The following is a 6014-nucleotide window of genomic DNA, read 5'->3' on the forward strand; positions in this document are numbered from 1 at the left end:
CATCCCACCCTCCGTGGTCTCTCATTAATTCAATTTGAGTTTTGCTTAGGTCCATTCAGTTTGTTAGGATTAGACATATTCATAGAGAGGCCAACATATGTGCCGATTTATTAGCTAAACTTGGTCTTAAAGAGATGTCTCCATATACTGAGTTTTCTGCTGCCCCTATTTCTCTTCTCCCTTTTTTGAATCTGGATGCTAGTGGTGCTTGGCATTCTAGAATTGTGGTCTAAGTTTTGTTTTTGCTAGATCTGTGACCCCGTTTATTATTAAAAAAAAATGGTTTATGATATAAATGTTAGTTCTTTTATAGATATTTTTTTCATGTACAATATTAAAAAAACCATAAAAGTTTCATTAAAGAGAATCATATATCTAAAGTAACATTCCTGAGCATATATAATTTCATAATTTTTTAAATAATAATTATGAAGATCTTATAAAAAATATTATTAATTAATATTTTAATGATATCAATTAAAGATTAAATATATATTTAATCATTATAATTTATACTTATTTACAATTTAATTTCTATATTTAAAAATTTATATTTTAATTTTATATAAGTATTTTTTATATTCTAATTCTTATATTATAACATGATTAAGCAAAAGTTATTGTTTATTTGTAATATTTTTATTAATGATATTATAACATGATCAAAACAAACAAAACACTCGTAATGATCAGAATATAAATTTTTAAATTAATTTGTAAATAACTATTAATTATAAAAATTACATATACATATTTTAATTATAAATTAAACATATTTGTTTATAAAAATATTTAAATATATTAAAAGTAATACATTAATAATATTTTTGTGAATACTCAATTTTATCTAGGTCCACTCCCATTTAAATAAAATTTTAAAATATAAAATAAAAAAATAAAAAATTAAAGATTTTATAAAGAGTTAGGATTTATGAATTTAAAATTTTAAAAAATAAAATTAGATTCTATAGAATTTAAAATGTTAGACTAATTTAAAATGTTAGATTCAATAAAAGGTTAGGATTTAAGAATTTAAAAATTAAAATAAAATAAAAATTAGATAGGATTTAAAATTTTAGATTCTATAAGAGTTTAGGATTTAAAAATTAAATTTATAGATATTTTAGTTATTGAAAAAAAAAATGATTGGAGGGTAGATATTTAAGAGAAGTGGATAAGAGGGTTGACAAAAGTTGATGGGCGATTATCAAAAAATAAAAGGTCATGGGAAGCTTAAGCCTTTTATCTAAATAAAAAAATAAAAATATATATTAAATGAAATATAAGATTTTAGAAAATGCTTATAAATAGGAAGCTTAAGTCCTAAAAAAGATGAGACTTCTTTTTTTAAAGATGGTGAAACAAAAGGGAAAAGAACTGAAATCTTTTAAAGAATACAGGAAACAAAATAGAGGAGAAAAAAATAGATAGATTTGGGAGATAGGAAAAAGAGAGAGAACTCAAGAGAGAGCTCGAAAAACAAAGAAGAAAGATCAAAGAGAGAAAAAAAGAGAATTTTTTTTAGAATATAATAAAACAACGAAGAGAGAAAAAAAGTGATAGAAAAATAGATATTCTAAAAGTAATTCTTAAAGTACACAGAGTCGATAACATGTGTGAGATTAAAGGAGAAAGTTCTAATTAAAGAACCCTAATCCACCATGAAAGAGTCAACAAAACAAGCACAAAGAGAATAAAAAATATTTTATTGGATAGTCAAGTAAAGACTTATTTTATTTTATTTTTTATAATTCTTCTTTGTGTGTTTTCTCTTTTTCATTTTTTTTCTTGTTTTATTGATTCTCATTTGTTTATGCCAAAATTATAAAAAAAAAAACTTAAATTTTTTTTGCTTTTATTCCTTTCTTCTTGCTAGTGAAAATTTAATTTTTGCAAAAATTCAAGAAAAATCTAATTTTGTGAAATTCTAGAAATTTTTTTTCTCTTTTTTCCTTTGTCCTTACTAGTAAAAGTTTAATTTTTTACAAAACTCTAACTATTTTTAAAATCCAAGAAAAATCTAATTTTTTGAAATCATAGAAATTTTTTTTTCCTTTTTTCCTTTCTTCTTACTAGTAAAAACTTAATTTTTACAAAACCCTAACTTTTTCACAAAAAAAAGTTAAACCTTTTCCAACCCTAAAAAAATAAAACCTTTTTTAAAACTCTAAAAAAATAAAAAGTGAATCTTTTTAACCTAAATTCTCTTTTGACCCTAAAATTCAAATCATTTTCAACCAAATTTTTTTTACCTTATTTTTTTAAACCCTTGAAATCTTTCTTTTTCATAAATAAAAAAAAAATCTAATTTCATTACAAATTCTAACAAAAAAACTAATACTTAAATTAAAGTTAGAATTATTTTCTTGTTATTTTTATTTACTTTTGTTTTTGTACATTTTCGTTTATTTTATATATTTCTCTTTTGCTCCCCCTTTGTATGCAAAAATTTAATATTAATATGTACATAAATCTTTTGTTGTCTAACAAAGAGAATTTTTTGAATGCACGTACAACACATAAATATTTTGTTATCTACAAAAAAGGAATTTTTTAAATCTATAGAATGGCCAATTAATTTTGATAAAGTAATGATCCAACTTTAACGTTGCTTAAATGATGAGAGTTTATTGAGTAGTTATATGTCAACTTGAACTCTATGCAAAAGTGTATTTACTTCAAAATAATAATAATAAAGTAAAAATCAAGTTTTCAAAAATAAAATATTTTAAACTTACCCTAATTTTTTTTTAATTTTTTGATTTTTTTAATTAAAAGTTTTTTTTAATATTTTTTTTAATAAATTTTAGTGGCGACTTTCTGTTATTATTTTTTTAAAACTGATTGTAACTCTTTTTTACAATTCTTCTTTTTCTCTATGTTGGTCGCCACCAAATGAGAAACCTTAACTTTGGATTTTAAAAAAAGTTAAGATTTTTTAAAAATTAAATTTTTACTAGTAAGGAGAAAGGAATAAAAGGGAAAAAAATTTCTAGGATCACTAAATTATATTTTTCTTAGATTTTTGTAAAAATTAAATTTTACTAGTAAGAAGAAAGGAACAAAAGGGAAAAAAATTTATAGGTTAGATTTTTAAAATTTTTTTTAGCATAAACAAATGAGAATCAAGAAAACAAGAAAAGATAAAAATAAAATAAGTTCTTACTTGACTGTCAAACAAAAAGAAAAATCGCTAATGTGTTTATTCTTCCTTGTACTTATTTTGTCAACTCTTTCGTGGTGGATTAGGGTTCTTAGATTGAAACTCTCTTCTTCAACCTTTGATGTGTTATTGACTTTAGTACGTGTATATTGAAAATTGCTTTTAGGATATTTGTTTCTTCTCGTGACTTTTTTTTCTCTTTCTTCTTTATTTCAACGTATTCTTAAAAAAGTTTCTTCTCTTATTTTCTCTCCTTTTTATCTTTCTTCTTTGTTTCTTAAGTTTTCTCTTTTTCCTCTCTGTCTCCCAAGTCTCTCTCTCTCTTTCTCTTCTCTTTTGTTTCTCATGTTCTCCAAAAGATTTTAGTTCTCTCACTTTTTGTTTCACTATCTTCAAAGAAAATTTTCTCCTTTTGAGGACTTAAGCTTCTTATTTACAGGAACTTTTTGAAACCCTAAATTCTATTTAATATATATTTTTATTTCTTATTTAGATAAAAAGTTTAAACTTCCCATTACCCCTTATTTTCCTATGACCACCCAACTTTTTTTCAACCGTCTCATCCACTTCTTCTAAAGCTCTACCTTTTAATTATTTTTTTATTAACCAAAATATCTACCTATTTAAAATTTAAATTCTAAATCCTAACATTTTATAGAATCTAAAATTTTAAATTTTATCTAATTTTTATTTTATTTTAATTTTTAAATTCTTAAATTCTAATCTCTTATAGAATCTAACATTTTAAATCCTACTTAATCTAATTTTATTTTTTTAAATTTTAAATTTATAAATCCTAACTCAATAGAATCTTTAATTTTAAATTTTATATTTTAAAATTTTATTTAGATTAGAGTGGACCGGATAAAATTGAGTATTCATAATTTTAACATATATTTTTTTACTTTTAATTCTTCAAGACTAGTATTTAACTTTTTTAAATGACATGCAGGTCCTGTGGGAATTTTTGGCAGAGCTGTTTACAAAAACTGGAAATTGGTGGAACTTCAATTTAGAGCTGAAAGACGAAGCCTCTGAACAAAATGAATTGAAATGAGAAGATCTGAAAACCAACGCCTAATTTGCGATTTATGCACCAAATTTTTAGAAATTGAAACAAACCAAAATTGACTTAGTTCAAGGTGGGATTAATGCTTCTGCACTAATTTGAGATTTCTGCTTCAAGCTCAGCATTTTTGCATCTGCACTACTTTTGCAATTTTCATCAAAAAATAAATAATTTTTTAAAAAATTTCATGATCAAAAAACTTAAAATTAAACTAGTAAAAGCTTTTTGTTGCACCACACTAGTTTTGTTGTGCCTTTTTCAATGGCTAAGTTGAAGACTTCATCCCGTATTTTCAAATTTCAAGCATGCATTCTGAGTTCTACCATGTTCAAATGTTGTACCTTATTTTGCAGCACCTTGTATTTGTAACATAAAGAAGAGCATTATCATTAGGTGAAACCAGTATTTTTGTTATAAAACCGATTGTATGTTGAATCTCTATACTTGGTATTCCCATTAGGTAAAATCAGTATTTTCGTTATAAAACCAATTGTATGTCGAATCTCTATACTTGGTGTTTATAATTTGGTTTAGAAAATGATAAATAAGAATTTGAAATACTAGTTTTAAGATAATAAATAATATACTGAAACAAATGATAAATAATAATAATATTTTTTTTATCATTTAGTGCACATTATACATAAATTAACGCATTTTTATATGGTTTTAATTTAGTTCGTGTAGAACTTTCACAAACAAATGGCATGTATTGCACTTGGAATATTCTGTATGAGAAAAAATTTATTGTATTTTTAATGTAATGGACACTATCCTTTTGAAACTAAAGAAGAAAATTTTGTTTGCTCTGGTAAGAGATCGAAGTAATATGCCTTCAATAGTTTATATTCTTACAATTCTAGTTTATATTGCAATATTTAAAATTATTATATTTACAATAACATGACATAACAAGCACATTTGTTGTTACGTAAAGTGTGTATAAAATTATATTAAGAGTAACATTATTATGATTCCTTACTTGGTTTCGATTTGGATTCCATTCCAAAGCTACAATTTCATTTATGCTCTTTTAAGCCTCTTTCGAATTTCGATTACATGATAAAGAAAAAGAAAAATGTGAAAAGACCTGTGGCGTGATCTTAAATTTTTTATTTACTTGTCTGAATGCATGACTTTGTAACCACAGGTGGTTCTGTGGCTGTGAATAAACACAGGTTTTATTAGCATGATTTTGATATTGAATATTATTATGAAAAGTCGACATTATATCATACTATTAAAATTCAATTGCGTCCATTAGAACGCGTGAACTTCAATGCTCCAAATACCCCAAAGCCGCCAAAACCAGCAATCTCCTCCTACAATGCTACTCTTTTTATGGACTGTCAAAGTCCATAAAAATAACATTTCAATTTTATACTATATCTTTAAAATACATATATATAAAATATAAAATAATATATTTATTATTTTAATAATTCAAGTGACGACATTATAAATTTAAAAATATAATATGAATTTCATTTATAAATATTATGTTCACTAAAATTATTACCTAGTTAAACCAAAAATTGGTTTACGTGGTATAAATTATTATTTTTTATTTTGAGAGATTGATATAAATCATATTTGTTCTTTTGGACAGCACTCACTAATATAATTTAAAGTCATATAGTTAAATTTGATCGTTCATAAGATGTGATTTTGAATCTAATTCCATAATAATAATAATTAACATCAATAGAAATAAATTACTATTCCTTGGCATATTTATAAATCTGTCTAAAGATATTTTTTATTTTTTTCTAATTTTTTTTG

The sequence above is a fragment of the Abrus precatorius genome, unplaced genomic scaffold (assembly GCF_003935025.1).
Source record: "Abrus precatorius isolate BTA unplaced genomic scaffold, Abrus_2018 Scaffold10, whole genome shotgun sequence".
Lineage (NCBI taxonomy): Eukaryota > Viridiplantae > Streptophyta > Magnoliopsida > Fabales > Fabaceae > Abrus > Abrus precatorius.